The sequence below is a fragment of the Aulonocara stuartgranti genome (genome assembly GCF_965226115.1).
Source record: "Aulonocara stuartgranti genome assembly, chromosome: 15".
NCBI lineage: Eukaryota > Metazoa > Chordata > Actinopteri > Cichliformes > Cichlidae > Aulonocara > Aulonocara stuartgranti.
The window spans coordinates 5,104,562-5,124,510 of NC_138951.1; the positions used below are offsets into that span (position 1 = coordinate 5,104,562).

A 19,949-nucleotide genomic window follows, 5' to 3' on the forward strand; every position below is an offset into this window, starting at 1 on the left:
TTGATAAATTATTATAAGGAGATATTAGTTAAAATAGGGAGTGCACGATGAATGAAGCAAGCAGTGAGGAATTTCACTCGAGCTGTAAAGGGCGGGGGGTGGGGTGGGGGGCAACAAACGAACACACTAAAATCCCAATAAAAACAACTTCAACTGATCCACCTCGGCTGCACTTGTGCATCCATCTGATCCATTTCTTGTGTTTCTTTCTTCTTTTATCACGTGTTTCATCGGGGGAAAAACACAGTATTCTATCGCCTCCGTTTATTCAGTTCAGACATGAATGCCATCGTTTGCGGTTAATTATCTGAATTGTGGTTTCTTACTGCTGATCACAGCTGCCTACACAGTTCACCGTGTCTGTCACAACTACCCGGGCAAGGAGGAATTTGAATTATGACAGAGCTATGTTAATCCCGTCTCGTGAAAGCGGGTAATCCCAACATTTTCATTCACGCGCGCCACTGGCCCGTTCACACGGAGAAATGTGACACGGCTGTGCTTGCTCAAGAGTCCAGGGGCAAACACGAGCTTAAAGACAGGTTGTGCGCAAAATGTTCCGTTAAACATCAGTTTGGTTCGGAGGGTGTGTGTGTGATCATCCGCTGAAACGCCAGTGCAAAAACAAATAACACAATAAAACGCTCCCCTTCCTTAGAAATGAAGAAAAAGGGGAAAAGTAGTTTTCTCTAATTGAATATGTTGTAGGCCCAAACTCTGGAGGCTTTTCTTTAAAGACTATTTAGAGAGCACACATGACTCATTTCGAAAATCATATTTACCCACAAACGCTTTTATGCTTTCCTTGGTCCCTGATGAAGTATTCACTCTCAGTACGGTGTTATCACAGCCAGCATCATGTGCAGTTGCTGACATATGGGTTTGTGTATAGTGGTCTTAAACCTATGGCCAGCCGCTTTGGGGTTTAAGGAAGAGAGAGCCCGTGCGTGGATTAAATCATAGGAAGGCTGATGTCACTCCTCTAATTAGGATGTGACATGAGATGTCAGAACGTTCATTGAAATCTGTGGCTTTTTGCTGCCACTGAAGGGTTTTGTATTATTCAGTTGACCCCCAATTAGCACTAATTGATGCGCAATTATGCTTCCGCAGAGGAACAAATGTGACTGCAGCCTTTTGAGCGCTCTTATCTATTTATTTTAAATACCTGTAACACTTTAAAGCTTCTGTGTTTTAATCAGATCGTTTGTAAAGAGAAAAGGCTTGAAATTAGCACAGGCTCTAAAACCTAAATGCAGACGACATTCGTAAGATAAATAATAGATATTATTAAAAATGTAGAACAGCTGGGAAATGATGAGTTGAGGAAGAATAAAATTATTTATATGAATAGGGACAAATCATAATATGAGAAATGTTGACTATAATTGATGGAGAAAAAACCCGAAACTGAGGTCTCAATATAATTCAATCCACGTATCTATAAAGAGTTGAGCTCCTGATCAGTTCTCGGATAAAAACAAACAAACAATACAAATCAGTGCAAAAACCTGTTCCTAATAAATTGCAGTCTGGATTTTTATTTTTATCGGTCACAACAGTGTCAAAACTCCAACAGGTTTTATAATAAATGTTAGCAAAAAAGCAGTAAGTCGGTCTTCCTGCAGCGAGGGGGGCAACCGGGAGGGGGGGCAGAGTATCCATTCGGTTTTAATTACGCACAAACGGCACTAAAGAGGACGTATGGGCCAGGCAGACGCGCTTCATTAATCCTCTCATCGCATTTGAGGATGTTCAAGAATAATAATAATAAAAAGAGCCTCTTCTTGGCTGAGAAGCCCGCACATTTTGTCGACCCTCGCCCCGAGGCAGGGCTTTCCCCAAGCGGCACCACTTCCTCTCGGCCAGGGATTTCCGGGTTTCCCCGCCGGCGAAGAGAAGATCCGAGTGGACGTGCGTCTCGATCCTACTTCACAGCGGCGACGGAGCGGGCACACAAACAACAATTAACTCCTGTTGATGGTGACAAAACGTAACGAGAGAAGGACACAAAAGTAGCCTGAAGTGCCACAACACACTTTTAGGAATACGGGCTTATTTAACAGGATATCACATAAATTTCACATGAGAGGAAAAAAGTTCCAATTTCATTAGCTTTCTGAGACACTGACGTCATTACAGACTTTTATTTATTTTTTTAATTGACCAATAACGTAGCCTATTTGGTACTATATCAGTTTACTTTAGGTTAAGTAAAGAGCAGAGTGGATATTATTTTATTATAACAGTGTAATTACACACACTGTAAAAAAAAGAAAGAAGACACCGATGATGATGATGATGATGATGATGATGATGATATAAAGGTGGTCTATCTATGTATCCATCTGGTCATGACAGAGTCTGTATCAGTTCATTAGCACATGCATAAAAAAGATGTGCTATTTTGATTGACCCCTCTTGGTAACAGACCTAAATGCCCCTTGCAGACTGTAAAGAGAAATATTATAACACTAAATATTAAAAAACGATGTTCAGTTTATCAAAAGTGGCCTGTCTGATTGATTTTAAACCTCCAGTGCAGCTGCAGGGTGTTCCTGGCAGACGTATGACATACAACAATAAAGTAGCCAGTAAAGATATTGGGGCGACCCTCCTCTACATTTGAATACAGTAACCGTCTGTTTTGAGATATGGACCTGCTTCCTTCTACGACAAATAATGTAAGCACACGATGAACTGAACAGACTTTCTCGTAAAAAGAAAAGAATATTTTTCGAGATGAATGGCCAGTCGGTGAGAACATAACCGAAAACTATTGTTATGCATAAGTATGTGTCCTACATTCCCAGGGAGGCAATGTCTATCACATATCAGCACAGCAACACATACATAATTCATCCGCAACAACAGCACTCATGGAATCTCATTTAAATGAATGAAACAATAGTGTCTCTGTGCTGTCGTCAGACTGGCGGTTGAGAAATATGCTAAATGGTTCAAAAAGTACTAAAAGAGTGTTAACACTTCATGACCTTTTCTATCCACGTTAATCCATGTAACGTTTAGAGTGATTTCATCTCATGGATTACACAATTTGATAAGATTAGACTAAATTCTATCGGATGCACACACGCTAAATGTCGCCATGTGTTGCTTTAATGGGACTTAAAGCGTGGCAGAACACTCAACTAGGAGCTCACTTTAAAGCAGACCTCGTTTTAAATTTGCTTTCATTTGCACCTCGTGTCATTCTGGTGTAAATGCTCGCTGCTACTGTCTCATGAGCTGCTTTAACTGTAAATGCCGCTGTTGTTCCTGCTAGAAAAAAGCTCAGCAGTGGTGCTTTGACTCTGCACTTCAGCCATCATACTGCCACAACAATAAAAAGACTTTACCAGAAGAGCGTTAAAGAACATTATAAGTGTTTTGAGCAAAATGTGAGCTTGTTCTGCAGAATGTGACCTCTATGATTGTTAATTTACCATGATTAGACAGTTAATACTGCTGTTTAACACTATAGAGGGCTAAAGTAGAGATAGGTTACAGCACACTATATATATACAGTTTAGATTTAATCTAGAATAAATCCAAGAAGCGATTTAAGGGTCAGAGAAAAATAAAACTGGACAGTTTTTAACTCTTTAAGCTGCCTATAAAACCACAGAAGAAGAAAAAGGAGAAAGGCTGCTCTTAAAGGTATCATAAGTTTGACAATGGTTGTCAGCTGAAAGCCAAAAAGGTGTTTAATGCACTCACTGTATTTTTTTTAGTTTAAAATCTTAATCTTAAAAGTAACTTGTAACCATAGCTGTTAAATAAATATAATACGGTTTGACAGCTCCCCCTTAAAAAAGGCTGAAGTAGAAGCACAAAGCAGCCTTAAATGGAATTCGTCAGCAACTTCACATCAAGCAACTTTATTTAAATACATTCAGTGGATTTCACATTGGTGTAACATCCTTGTTTTTGCCCTATTTTAGTTTACTTAACACATTTTTCTATACGTTTTCTGAAGATGCCATTCATGTTCCTCACAGTTAACAGGGACACGAGCAGATGCTGCCAATAACACACTGCTGCCCACCTACGCATAAGTGCCCTCCCTCATAATCAGTATGCTTATTTGGCTTTTTTCCAGTTTATGACAAAATTTGCTGGATAAAATGCACGCCTACCGGACCTCCTGAGTGTCGTTCTAATATTAATAGCTGCTTTCACCTTCTGTTGATGCTGTTTTGGTATTTTAATCGGGGCCCTCTCTGTGCAGGTTTCTAATTTGACGCCGTCTCCTTGAATTACTTTTACAAACAAGCATTTATTTTCACTGCTTTGTGAGCAGCGGTGTTGTCCACTGTCATACTGAAATCTATGTATTTCTGCATGCAAACAGGCTTTTTTTTTTGATGATTTTTTTCATCTTTTCAAACCATCCAGAGTAAGAAACTCATTTTAAAGGAATCCTGTAAAATAAATAAATAAAAAACAGAAATCTATCAGATACATCTGTACATCAATCTGACCCTATGATAACTCAATTTATGCAGAATTAACTGATTTTCGAGACCTGAGTCTGATACAAAATGCAAAAAAATGTTAGCAAAATATGTAGTGTTGGCATTTGGCCTGAGCTGGGAGTCTCCACCATATGGCCAGTGTTACACATGTGAGCCAGAAACATTCATAACGCTGCGACATGTCATTCCATGAAACACAGCACCATAAAAACACACATAAAACACAAAGCTGATTACAGGTTTAAAGAAAATCCAGCATATGTAAAGGAATGAATTGCCATTAGAGATTTAGTGCTATACATTAAAGTAATGCCGAGCTAATATTTCGTTCTTTCTTTCTTTTTTTTGTTTGTTTGTTTTCAAAGCATCCATGTGGCTTTAGCACACACCACCATGGATTATGTCCACCGTGGACATCCAGCCAACAAAGCACTTCTGCGCTCATGGACACAGACCATTAGCTGGAAAAAAACATAAATCTCCTTATAAGAGGAAAAAAGAGATGTTTTAATGACAGATTATATGCATTTAATGGACAAATTTACATCCATGAGCTGCAGCTAAAAGCGTTTGATGCAAACAGATGAATGAATGAAGCTCCGTCAAGGAAGTTACTGTAGAGCACACGGAAATGCCAGTGAAGAGGAGGCCAGGTGAGTGCATACGCAAAAAGTTCGATGGAAACTGGCATCCATCCATCCATCCATCCATCCATCCATCCATCTTCCTAACTGCATTCCCAATTTGGGGTTGTGGGGAGGCTGTCATATACTGGTATACCATGATATGTTTACCAGTCCTTTGCAGTATTCCATTTATGAATGCACATCATTTTGATTATATCAGTTAACTCGAATAAATTAGTTTAAAGTAAACTTGTGACTGAAATACACCTCAAAGAGATTTCATGTTACCAGTTAAAAATACAACAGTTAAACATGAGGTGATGAATGAACCAACTTATTTAAACAAACCGTTTAAGACAAACTTCATTTGACAAATAAATAAAAAAAAGGTCCTGCTGATATCAGTAAAAGTCATCTCAACAAAGTGGCACACTATGACAGTAAAGGAGGAAGGATGCACAGTTTGCTGACAGATGCCTCACTCCCTGCCCCGCCCTGACTCGGCTCACCTGTTCAGGGCGTCAAGAGAGCTCCTGGAGATGAGCGTGTCTGTTCTCCCTACACAAGCAGGAGGTGGCCAGGGAGGGCTCGACAGGAAATGCTGGCACGTGCTTTCCCACAGAGGTCTCTCACCCCTTAAAAAACATCCAATGGGGTGTGTGTGTGTGTGTGGATGTATTTGTGGCCACTAGGTATAAGGTGACCGATGCAGGTGTGTTTCTATAGGTTTCCTCTACCCTGAGGTGATATAAAAAGCACACAGTACAGAGCGACTGTATATGTGTTACGTTTGTGGATCGTTCGTGTGTGTGTTTGTGTGTGTGAGAGAGAGCAGGAGGAGCGTGCCCCCTGCGTGCCCCCACGGCCGCCAAACGCCTGGCCACCTGCTCTGGATTTGAGAGCATTCGGATTACATGCGTCACAATGGAGATACGCAAACACAAATATGCCTCCAGCTAACAAAGGACACACACACACACACACACCAGACAGTATCACTGCTAATTGCTTTCAGCAACTTCAATATTTTCATCGTTTGTGGTATGGTAATGCTGAACGTGATATGGAAGATAACATTTACAGCATGAATACGTTGACTGATGCCTACTGATTCATTTATTCTATGTGTCTGTTGGAGGCTTATGGCGCCAACTGCTGAACTTTGGTGGCTTTTAACAATGTTTTACCACATCTGTTATGACCCACAGTATATCGACTGTCCTGCTTTTCTTTGCAGGGTCAACAAGGAGAAACCATCAGACAATCCCAGCCAAGAAAAGTGCCCAAACACAACATCACTGTGAATAACAACACATAAGCACCATAAGCAGTTTATCCGTGTTGTCTGAGGACCGCATACATCAAAAAAGCCACTGAAAGTTTACTCAGAAGGCCTTTTCCCATATGAACAATGCCTTTTTAGTTGTAGCCTGATGCGTTCACTACCAGCTCTTTCACATCTTCAGTGCTTAACGAGACCAAAGGAATCTGTTGGCAGTGTGTCTCGGGTCTCTCTAAAGTTTTGTCAGCAACCTTAGAATAGCTAAACCTCTGCTGTATCAAATTTAAACGTTCTGTCAAATCTGAGTCCTGCAATACCATGCAAGTGCAACATAAAATAACCAACAACTTGCCCAGTAACGAAGACAGAATCTCAAAAAAGTTTGAGCTTTATTGCATCATGACAGACATATTATGATGGCTTATTAAAGGTGGTTGGTGTTAAGGTACTTTCAGCGTTATGATTTAGAAAAACATGCACATGAATGAAAAACTGTCACTAGTGACGTAATAAAGAGAAACCAAACTGCAAAAATCAGCCAGAAGCCCAGAAGTGGCCATCAGTTGCTTGCATGTAAATTCAACTGCCATCACTTGCTTTTGTATGCATGATGTAATTCACTGCTTTAGTGGCATTTAAGTATATTTTAATGACATGTGTGGACTAAACCTATCACACAAATTACTGGAAGGTGATGTAAATGGATGCCAAGATCCTGACATGCAGCCAAAAAGATGAACTGCGCAAAAATTATCGGTACCCCGAGCGCTCAAGGACATTTAACAAAATTGACCTTGTCGCTCTTTTTTTTATGGCGGTAAAAAAGAAGAGGCGGGCTATTAAAGCGCCACTGGGCTCGTGCTTGTGTGCAAATTCAATCACGGTGGGATTGAAGGGGGGGGTGCTCTTCCACTGTCTTCCCTCTCTGCCTTGCCTCTTGTTTCCCCCATGGGGGTGGCTGGTTTGTTTTGCTAATGACCCCATCCTGTTATGACCTCATTCAGTTTGTGCTCAGTAATTGGTGGCACACTGACATACTGGGGTGCCGGAGGAGGGGATCTCATTGTAAACATTTCTCCCCGACAAATAAGGTATTGTTATTAATGATTAACGGCAATGAAGGGGAAGTGTGTGTGTGTGTCCGTGACAGAGAGAAAGAGAAGAAGAAAGAAGATGATGTAGATGATGAATGATTATGACTCGAGGTTTTACTACAGATTAGGGAGGTGGCAGTGATGAAGCATTTTACTTCAAACTTCAAACAGCGGTTTGAAAGCAGACTGCTGTTCATACAGCATAAATATGGTTTAGTCTACTTCAGCACAAGAAACCACACTCCTGGGAGAAGACTGCTGGCTTGACTGTTGTCCAAATGACGATCATCGTCAACCTTCACAAGGAGGCTAAGGCACAGAACATCATGCGCAAACAGCAGGAAGGGCCGCAGCCTTAAGTAGAAAACTAGATTCAAGGAGTGGACCGAGTGCATTTAATGCACTGACAACCGAGTGCATTGTGCCACCATGCACAGGAAAGGGGTTACTAACTATCACAGTCCTAATGTGAAGCCACTCCTGAACCGAAGTGTCTTACTTAGGCTAATGAGAAAAAGAAGTGAGCTGTTGCTCAGTGGTCCGAGGTTTTTTAGATTTAAGTAAATTTGTTTATTTCTTTCAGAAATCAACATCCTGGAGTCTGGAGGGTGTGAAGTGTGACATTTCTGCAGTCTGTGATGATTTGTGATGCTATGTTATCTGCTTGCGTTGATAGTGGTTGGCCCACCATTCTTTTATGTTATTGTTAAGAGGAGGATGAGAAACACCCAACCCCAAAATACAGCAACCCTAACGCCTTTATCGCAGCATCCAGGGCTTCAGTAACACCTCAGCAGAGCCACAACCTGACTGGCTTCATGCCACACTGCACTGATGCAGTAATTCATTCTAAAGGATCACCAGCCAAATACTGAGCACATAAATGGCCATACTTTGAGAAGTGAAATGTTTCTGTAATGTAAATCCTTTTAAAAATTGTTCTAAAGAAATATCCTAATAATAAGAGATACTGGATTTATGATTTTCACCTATTATCATCAAAAATAAAGCAAAATTTCATTTTATGTGTAACGAACATACAACCAATGAAATTTAACTAATTTTCAACCACATTATGAAACAATTAATATTTTCAAGATATGCAATATTTTTTTGAAGGGGTCTTGTTGGCATAACTGATTCACTACTGTTTTTCTTTGGAAATGGTAAGAAGATAGGCAAAACACATGTGTTAATGTGGGGTCCTGCTGATGTTTGACAGTGACTAGTAGCTCTAGTATGCGTCTACGTTATTTTCAAGAATGGGAAAATGCACTTTGATGACACTGCAGATTGTTCTATAAAATTAAAAAAAAAAAATGGTTAAAAAAAAAGGCCATAGCTATGCTGAAATTCAATTCAAGTTCATATTTTTCCGAGAAAAAAATCCCCCAAACTCACGAGACCTATTCTGGTGATTTCCCGAGGACCGACACTATGAACAGCAATATTCACTAGGGGTGTAACCTGATCTATTTTTACCTAAATGTTATAAAATGCTGTCATTCTCTGGAATTTCATTTATTTCAGCCAAAGCCCACAAAGAATGGAGCCAATTAATGTGAAAATTAACGATGTCTGACTAATTAAAACTATCATAAAAGCTCCATTTTTAAGAACCAACTGCAATAAAAGTTGGTTCCCCTTCACTGGTTAGATTCCATTATAATAATGTATTTTTCTACTTATAATTTTGCTTGACCGTGCTTGCAAGCATACCAGTATTTGCAAACAGGTTGTCCCATTCTTCTCAGATGATCGTTTGCATTACAGATTTTTGTTTCTCTGACTTCCTCTTTAGAAAACTGGTAAGGTGTTCCAGCAGATTAAAGACAGGAGACATAAGGCCGCTCCTAGTTTTCTTTTGTTTTTTTCTAGCCTTATTGAGCCAGGTAATATCTTTCCTCATTTACCATTCCCGGATACAAACTCAATTAATCAGGGGTATCAAACATAAAGTGCGGGGACCATAATAAGCCAAGCAAAGACTCCAATCCAGCTCACAGGGTCGTTTTGGAAACATGAAAGAGGGCGTAGTGAAAAGGTGAGGATGTTCACGTGTTTCTTTCATAACATCGTTCATGCAATTGATCTGGAAATTACAAGAAGACTTTTTTCTACATTGAGCTACATTTTTAATTTGATCAGTTCTATTACAATCATGTCTTCATGTGCTGACTATTTGGTTAAATTGTATACAATAAGCAGACAATTGTGAATATTCCTTTACTTCTGCTACAATGATTCTGACTGGTTACTTGTGGATATTTACAGTGAGGAATCGCAGCTTCTGCCCAAATACATCACAATGCTGTTTCACCACTTCATAAAGTGAGCATCTGAATTTGCTGCAATAAAGTGGTGGATATAGTTGTTATCTGCATAAGAGGTGAAAAAGTTCCCGTCTCATCCTCCAACTCTTTCCCCAAATTCTTCATTTGACTAAGGGATGGAGGCTCGGTCGTGCACAGATGGGTGGTATACTATTCAAGTCATAATCCATCATAAAATTGTACCCTCAAGGATTATGTGTGTGCGTGTGTGTGTGTGTGTGTGTTACATGGTTGCATGAGTCCTGGGCCATTTGTGCATTTCTCTAATGTGGCTGTCTACATGCCATTATTGAAATGAGTTAAATGAGACGTATATCATTATAATGTGCTTGTGTATGTGTGTGTGTGTCTGTGCATGTATGAAACATCAAATGCACATCAAAAAAGTCGCATGTCTGCTTATCAGTATTACACTAATTATCATTGATGTTTAGCGTGCAATTACACCATATTATTCCCAATAATTATAGAGCACGTATTAATCAATTAACATGTACTGAGAGCGTGCCCTTGCATGCTCTGCTGGCATTACATTGTGCTTGCGAGTTCCACAGGACAACCACACACACACACACACACACACACACACACACACACACACACACACACACACACACACACACACACACACACACACACACACACAAAACCCCAACAATCAAAAAGAACAACAACAAAAAAAAACCAAAACGTAATCTCCGGCTTGAGTGTGGTTTGTATTTGGAAGAACAAAAACGCTCCACGTGTGCACGTGTCCCTGCAAATACATCCGTAAAGGCAAGAACACACTTACACAGTATTGCTTTTTACTTTCAGTGGGTGGCAGAAAAAGTAATTTCTCCAGCCCTCCCTTTCTCCTCCTCACCTCTCCTCTCCATCCTCACCCCACTATCACATCAGGCAGGGTCTACTTATAGTACCAGCCAGAGAGAAGAGAATAGGGAGAGAAAGGGTATTATGACAGTGAGGAGAGAAAAGAGAGGGAGCGAGAGAAAAGAAGGGCAGACAGGGTATTATGAGAGAGAGGGATGAGAGCAGTGAAGGCATTTGGAGTCTTTATTCGCCTTCCTAAGCCTCGGGCTCTTCTCCCAATCCGATTGGTCGATACGGCCAGCCATGTAAATGAAATGCAAAGCAGAGAGAGACCCTGACTTCCCTTTGCCAATTTGTGGGGCCCTTTCTCTCTTCCTCTGCCGATGGCTCCGTTCTTTTATCAGTCTGTCTTCCTCTCAACGTGACGCCTTTCTTCCTCAGTATCACAGTTTGCCGCCTTCAACCTCTGATTCTCCCTCTCTCGCTCTGGCAGATAATGATTTGCCTTTTTTCTCTGAGAGCTGAACTTTGCACTTCTCTAATGTTCGGCTCGAAAAGGATTTAATCCGCCAAGGCTTCTTCTTTTTTTTTTTATTTCCTGGGAAACGCTAGTGGTGATTAAGCATATGCTCTTTTGCATGCGTGCAACAATGCTTGTGTATGTGCAGAAGCATATATGTCCTGTTGTGCTCTTTGTGCGACTCTCTACTGGAGTCCATTAGACATTTTTAGCTTTGCAGTCGCATGAGGAAAAACTGCAAAGGTCTGAAAAGTGTTTGGCTCAAAATAATCTAAATATGCACTGGACATTTCATAGAACTGAAACGGTCTTCCATCACTGGAGAAGGAGAGTCTGCTGGCACTAAACTCTTAGGCCAGAGTTTCAGTAATGGGGGCCCTCGCTGTGTAAAGCTCTGGCTGTGAGATTTAGGTTGCTGCTTATTTATTTTACAGAGTCTAATCAGCTCCAGCAGTGTGTGTGTGAGAGTGTGTTTTTAAACTGCATGGGACTGGGTGACAGGCCAATAGATGAAGACTGGACTGATGGCAGTTTTAAGTGCAGACAAATGCTACAGTCTGTCCCAGATTAAAGATGCCCTCCACCGCTGTAATCCCTGAAATGCTGTCAAATTGGTATTTCCTTTCCTTCCCTCCCCTTCACTGAACATACCAACACTGAGAGTGAGCATCACAGCATGACGTGCATGGCCTGGACCGAATGAACTCTAACTTAATCTAATTAATTTCTTTGCCTTAATTTCAGGCCTCGCTTCAGTTGGCGCACTTCATCAGAAAAGTGAGTAATGTAACTCCGACAGAGCAGAGACGAGGGAAGAGAGCAGCACATCCGAACATCAGAAAACAAATATTTTGAAACTGGAAGCCAAAATGAACATGAGAGAGATGTTTTAGTAAATGATATGGTGAGGCAGAAAAGTGAGAAGCATCACCCGAATTGCAGCCAGAGATGAGAACTGGTCAGTGTGCACTGGACAGTTCATCAGGCAAACGCTGCCATCTGCAGGCTGTTGTTTGAAGCACATCGAGATTTCGATAATTCTTGGACATCTGTGGTATCAATCAAAATATCCACTGCTGGTGTCACGGCTAACAGATGGATCCAAGTGCAGACTGCGTGCTGGTAAGCAAAAGGTTGACAATTTTTTAACACAGAAGGAAAACCACAGTGATGTGTATATTCAGTGAATGAGGCAGGGGTTCAGGGCTCCAGGGGAGGGAATCCACACTCGCTCTCCACTCAGCCCAAACTCCTCACGCTCGCTCGCTTCTCCAAGGCCACTCTCGCTCAAATTTCCACTTATGTTAACACACACACACACGGGGATCACAGGTCTGGGTCCGCCACAAGTTCCAGAGAGACCGATTAGATCAAAACACCACACAGCACCGAGAGAGTTTCTTTCAGAAAGAGAGCTGAGAGCACGAACACGGGAGGTTCAACGTTCCAGCGCCGACTACTCTGTGCCGCAGCGTTAAATAGGCCAGAGGGACGCTGCCTGATCAGCAACAGGTGTTGTAATCACTGCTGGCGCGTGGGCCAAGGGTGAGAGCCCACAATGAGCTCCACCCAGGCAAGCAGGAGAAAAAACAGAACAAACTTGTGGCCAACATGAGCAAGCCAGAGAGGCACAGGGACCATGACAGCTGGGAAATTTGTGGTCAAGAATAAAACTAATAATGAATAATTCTGTGTCATTTTTTTTCTTTTTTATAAATAAATAAATGAACAAATAATTTAAAAAAAAATCTTACTATAGATTTTTTCCCCAGGTACTATTTTTTAAAACCATGCTGCTCGTAAACATTGCCATTTTTTTTCTTATTTTCAAAGTGTGTATAATGAAGCCAACCCACACTCAGTAGCCAGTTCAAACGTATTTTCTCGCTCATCTCTCACAGTGTTTAACCATTCAGAGAGATCAGGTTTCAGTTTGGGCTGCATTTATCTGAAATTTCTGCTTCCTGCAGTGCAATGAGTGGAATTTCTTTTGAAGTGAATTTTGATCTGTATGAAAGGGGCAAGAGCTTTGGCTACAGAAGCTTTTTCATTCCTAAGAGAGGTAGAGTGGGTTGTATACTAATGGAGAGGTCACAGGTTTGATTCCATTTATCCTAGTCAAAGTGTCCTTGGGCAACATATGGAGTACAAGGGCAGAGTTTGAGTGTGTGTGTCATTGAACATTATAGTGTTTGAAGGTACAGTTTACTTCTTGATGTATTCTCAATCATCCAGGAAAGTAAATCTCCAAAAGTTGATTCTGTTCATCTGGACGTCACCAGGGAGGATATGAAAAGTGGCAGGTTAGCCTTCTTAGACTGTGAGATTTCCATCAGTATGGGGGACATCTAAAAGCTGACGTGTGCCATAAACCTACACATACGGATCAGTATTTAAGGTTTGACTCTCATCATCCACTGGAGCACAAACTGGGTGTCATCAGGACGCTACAACACAGAGCGAACACCATCCCCACTGACACAGCGGCCAGGGAGGCAGAAGAACAGCACATCAAGAAGGCCCTGAGTAAATGTGGTTATCCCAGCTGGACGTTTGTCAAAGCTGGAAAGGCACCTAAAGAAAGCTCCAGCCAATCCGGGAGAGAAGGACAACCGCTGCCCAAGCGAAAACCTCTAGTGATCCCATATGTGTCAGGAGTATCGGAGCAGTTGAGATGCATTTTTTCTAAACACCGGGTCTCTGTGGCTTTTAAACCCCAAAACACGCTGCGCCAAAAATTGGTCCACCCCAAGGATCGGGTCCCCCGACACAAACAGAGCAACATAGTGTACGCTGTGCCAGGAGGATTGCCAGGATTTATACATCGGGGAAACCAAACAACCTCTGGCGAAGCGGATGGCACAACACAGAAGAGCTACCTCGTCAGGCCAGGACTCGGCAGTCTATTTACACCTACAGGCCAGTGGACACTCTTTCAAGGATGAGGATGTATACATCCTGGACAGGGAGGAACGCTGGTTTGAGGGGAGAGTCAAGGAGGCCATTTACGTGAAAAGGGAAAGACCATCTCTGAATCGAGGAGGGGGCCTAAGGGTATATCTTTCGCCATCTTACAATGCTGTGATTGCAGCCATTCCCCAACTCTCTGTGAATGGGACTCATGGCCATTGATCAGTGGTCTTTGATCAGTGGGTTTTGGTCAGCGGTTGTTGATCAGTGGTCATGAGAATTTGCATAATTACGATTAAGGAACTGACCTCCCAGCCCATTGTTCCTTCAGTGGGCTCGTTTCAGTCATTATGCAAATGTAGTGTTTATAAGATTTGGGGAAACCTGCAGTCAGCTGAGACTGAAGACGTCGCTTGGATGAGTGACAAAACGTTTCTCCCACAAAACGCTACGTCCAGATGAACAGAATCAACTTTTGGAGGTACAGTTTACTTATTACTTATTGTCTGCAGATTAGACATGCAACCGTCCTGTCTCCAGACAGCTGGCAAGAACCAACTACAACAGCGGGTTATAAGCCAACATTATGCTAGCTAATGTTGGCTTGAGTGTCTCTGATACATAGTTAGATTACATTCTCACATCATATGAGAGCTTATTCACTAAGTGTGTGTCCAACACTGTCAGATCCATTTCAAAGACACTCTTACTAATACTGGTTAACATCAGCTAATCGAGGCTAGGAGTGGCTAACGGAAGCTAACAGCAGCAAAAACGGCAAAGCTTACTGAGAGAAAAATTCAGGATATCCTCAACAACCCACCTCACTATCAAGTCAGACTCTTTTCACAAATCTCCTCCAGAGTCAATAGATGGGGACACGTAATAACAGTGGACTGGCAGCTAGTAGTGAGATGTTATACGCTATAACTTTAAAAGGCATAGAACAAACCACTGCATGGACATGTGACTGAATTTATTTAACATGTGTATGAATTGCTGAATATGGGGGTTGTTTGTAGTCTAAAAGCACTTTGAGTGCTAAGTAAGATTAGCGTGCAAGTAACTGGTTCACATGGAAAGCAACAGAAGTGGAAAGTAATTAAGTATAAATACTTTGTTACTGTACTTAGGTAGAATTTTCAGTTTTTTCTTCTGATAACTTTTTACTTAAACAAATATCTGTACTTTCTATTCCTTACATTTTCAGACTTGCTTCTTTAAGCTGTAGGAAGGCAGACGAGACAGGAGAGAAAGAAGACAGGTTATAATTAAATTTAAGGACTGCTCAGCGACACCTGATAAACTGCAGATTTAAAGGTTACATGAAATGTCATCATATGACATATTGGATTTGTACACGATGTGTTTTGATAAATTATGTATTTCCATTTTGTGAAACATCCTGCAAAACAAACTAAGTATATCAACTTTGTGTTATTCAAGTGTTGCATGAAAGTACTGGGTAGTTTTGTCCAGGATAAACAGGTTAGTTTGCAGTACATAATCTAGTGTAATACTCTCCAAAGACGTCTCTGTGAATACTTTTCATGGGAAATACTTACAGCAAAGTAATGTCTCTAAAATTTCTCCACTTTCCCGGGATCCCATTTTTGGTGTTCCATAATGCTAGAAAAGCATTAAGTGAACACCCATTTTAGCAACTTGCAATTTAACCAAAAAACACCTAAATCACAAGACGTTAATCTGGAAATGTGTGTCTTTGTGTGTATAGGCATGCACCATAATGAGTAGCGTGGGGGAAGCTAGACAACAGCTTTTTGACAAGAAGGAAGAGGCCTACCAAAACACATGTCAGCCACACACACACACACACACACACACACACACACACTCTCCTCATCATCCTCTCCTTCCTCATCCTCCCATCAGCCCTCTCACTTCCTTGGTTCTCCCTTCCTCCTTCCCAACATCCCCTCCTCTTCACTGTCCTGCCAAGCTGACAGCTCCAAGCTCCGTGGAAAATGAGTCTCACTCGCATTACAATCGCGCGGGACAGATTCCATTAGCACTATCTGAAATTGAGCACGGGGAGCAGGGAGCGGGCGGCAGCGGCGCACGCCCCTTATCAGAGGGAGAGGGTGAGCTCCTCTGACGTCACTAATCCACTGGGTGGGATTGAGCAGACACACACACACGCACATACACAGCGTGGGGAAGACAGGATTCTCACACACACATTTTTTTATATACTAAAAGACACCAGGCACAAACAGGTAGAGGAACAAATCCACACACATGCATGCACAAACACTAAAAAACCCACACACGTGCAGGCGTGTGGCAAACAAAAGGAAAAACAGACATTAAAACATTTGTGCTGCAAATGCAACACCAGAGGAGCTTCAGTGAGTCTCTGCACTCACTTTACACGTCCCTGGAACTTATATTTAACGGGGTAATGAAAAGCTGACGTACATGATGAAACTGGAAGAAAACAAGCAACACATCAGTTCTCCGCCTCTGCGTGTGTTTGTGTGTGTGTGTGTGTGTGTGTGTGTGTGTGTGTGTGTGTGTGTCAGTGGTTTCCTGAGGAGTGCTGGCAGGTCTGTTTGGTGGTGCTACTGGTGGGATTTGTAGCACGTCAGTCTCTTGGTCTAAGATGAAACTGAGCCTCTCTCGCACTCACTGTGCGATCCCCACCTCTGCTGCCCGCTTCTTGTCCCGTCTCCCCTGCTCCAATAATTCATACAAATGCAGATTCCACATATAAGTGAACACACACGTGCATCTGCAGGAACGCCCCACACATACCCCCCAGTGTCCTCATCCCCGTAGTTATTAACCCTTGACACATAAATCCAAGGGTATGTGGGTGTGAGATATTAGCCCCGTGTGTGTGTGTGTGGGAGGGAGGATGGGGTTAATCTTTATGTAGTGGGGATCTTTCACACAAGATCACTCAATTTAAATAGAGTGGGAACACTTTGATGTCTCCAGCCCTCCCTTCTTCCTTCGTTCTCCAACTCTCATTCACCCCTCTAATTTGCTTCATGTTGCCCCCCTCTGTGCCCCTGCGATAAGGTGTAATGAGAAATGTTTTCGAAATGGCTCTCACCTACCATGCGACGCTAATTGAGCATGTGCTTGATACAGCCAAAAAGGAGAGCGCTCGTCTCTGACCGCTGACGTCGCTGAGGAGAAGAAAATGAGAAAAGGAGCATTTAGTTTTCCCCAGTTTCCCCAGCCATGAGGCGACTGAATAAAACAAAACTGATGCATATGTTTGCATTAACTGAACCGAACAACCCTTCCCCCTCAAAGACACAAAGCAATGAGAGTACGTACCATCTTCATTAGTTGTCATTTACAGGGAATTACGGAGATGCCTCCTCAGGGCTGTTATTGGTCACGCAGCCTGTATCAGGGAGGAAGAGAAGGAACTTTGGGAATATTTGAAAACAGAAATGTTTGGCCTATATTCATTTAGCATCAGAGGGAAGGCGTTACACATTTAAAAAAACAACATAACATAAAATACAAAAAAGATTCAACAGCAAACTGAGCAGAACAGAAACTAAAAGATGAAAAAAGCTAGTGTCACGACACATTTCGTTTAGGTTCCTTTCTCTGTCATATGTCAACACGTTCATCCACCCACATCCAGTCTGGGCCTCCCTCTCTCAAACTGGGATGTGTGAGGATTGCGTCCGTGGTGGTAGAGCGGGAGACCGCTTGGTGAGACTAAAACTGTGTGGATTACCAATCCACTGCCACAGCGTCACCTCCCTAACAGGATAACACCGCATAATAAACTCCATAAAATAATCAAACTTATTACAACTCTTAACCCCTGTTTAATACAGTCAGCTCAGCTTACGTGTGTTGGTATTCACCACTAGTCGAGCCACAAAAGAGAATAGTCTTATAAGACCAGAGAACACAGGACAGCATATTGTGATGCCTTAATATTGGCTTTAATTGGATTTGTAAATTATGTGGCTAAATTAGCACTTTTTGCTGCTTGGGGATTTAGTGAAATGTGTAGCAGGAAAGGAAAAAAAAGGGGAAAGTCTTAAAGTTAATTAATCATCTGTGGCTCCAGATTAATTAAAGTTTCCCAGTGTTTGTAGTTAATGGGGAGATTGATGGAACAATGGCTTGAACGCCCCCTGCCTCCTCGAGAGCAGAGAGCTGAGTCCACAGAGACGTACTTCAGAGCCTTTGATTATCACACATCCTCCACACACACATATGTACACATGCATGAAAACACACACACACACACACACACACACACACACACATATATATATATATAAATACACAGAGACCGGAGAGTCCCCTTCAAACTTCCTAGTCACAGATATCATTACTCCCATTGAGGGATTCACATTAATTAGCTGGGATCAAAACCTACAAATCCCCCCACTGAGAATTCCTCTGTTCGCCTAAACTATACCTCCATCATTTATGCCACATCCCCTGACACACAACCACATACAGAATACAGCCAGATATCCCTGTTAGTGGGCCAGGGGTAAAAACAAGCTGTTGGGCACCCTTTCGCTGTCCCTATCCTTCCTTGTTCAGCTGTTTTAAACTTATTCAAATCCATTACAAGTTTAACCTGTACCATACACATTACCAGCAAACAGCTTTCTCCACCTAATAGCCAGCTCAGTACGCATTTAATGTATTCAAAGGTTGTAGTTGAGCAAAAATAAGGGACAGTAGACTTAACTATGGAGAGAAAAGCATTATGGGAATTCTGCAGAGGCTTAGGAGGATGCATGTGAGTGCATTCTAGGAAGCCATCAGTGCACTGCCCAGTGATAACGATGCTATGTTTAGGATACTTGCTGGTTGAAAAGTTAGCTACATGAAAGGATCTGCAAGCTATATGTATGCATACTGACAGACTGTATGTTTGTGTATCTTTTATATAAAATCTGTAGCTGTTTCACATATTTTTGATAGTGCCCCCAAAGTGGTACTAGACAGCTAGATAACATATTAGCACCTACATGCAGAACATACATACTACCATGCAGTAGTATGCTGGGACCTTCACAGTGATCAGGTCACAAATTCAGGTCCCAACTTTCCAATATGAAATATTTTGCTTACTATTTGTTAAGCACTAAGTTATGGTTAATCAAAAAAAATTAAAAAAAATGAAAGGATAAATAAATCTTGGCTACATTCATAGGATCATGTTTGGTTTAAAAGGCGCCGTTTGACAACTTGAAGCACATGTTATGTAGCTCCTTTTTACAGCTTACCACATTTACCAGTCATAGTGCAAAAGATAGATGCAGCTCCTGTGATGTCACCCATTGGTTTGTGAAGTTCTGGTCTCAGACGAGAGTTGAGCATTTTCACCATCACCATCTTGATGTTTTTGAAGCCATATACGATAGTGGCGGGTCAGAGGGCAGTTTCTATATGCGTTACAGTCTTTTTGCAACCACGTGTATCGCCCCCTGGTGGTTGCAAAAAAGAATCCAGGTTACAGGTTCTTATGCACAGATCACTTTTCAGACCCAAAGGTAACGTCCATCGTTTAATGATTTTATATGCTTTTTGTCACATGACCACCAGAGGTCTTACACATAGTTTGGCTTGTTTTCTTTTCATCGGTGGTTACTGTTTGGATAAAAACTTCCAAATGAGGCTGTAGAGTGGATTACTTACTGGTTATACAGTAATAGCAGCAACCAGCCTGCTGAATGGGTCATCTGATGTGTCTTAGGCTGGGATATCATCTAGATGCCAGATCCCTCAAGCACATCTCTTACTTTGACTATTTTTTATGTCATTACAGTGCATCTGGTGCAAGCATCGAACATTAAATGCATCACATTGATGTTCTAAAGTGAACTGCACTCAAACCAATGGACAAAGAGAACTGGTAGTGAATTTTCTCTTT

General features: G+C 41.7%; 1 long non-coding RNA gene across 1 annotated transcript; it reads right to left on the reverse strand.

Moving 5' to 3' along the window:
* Positions 1-1,692: 1,692 nt before the first annotated feature.
* Positions 1,693-19,400, reverse strand: LOC309688705. Its single transcript, XR_014271149.1, has 4 exons — positions 19,312-19,400; positions 17,366-17,435; positions 17,140-17,211; positions 1,693-1,974 (listed from the first exon to the last, which is right to left on the reverse strand). It is a non-coding gene; the product is annotated as an uncharacterized lncRNA (long non-coding RNA).
* Between the last annotated feature and the right edge of the window lie 549 nt (positions 19,401-19,949).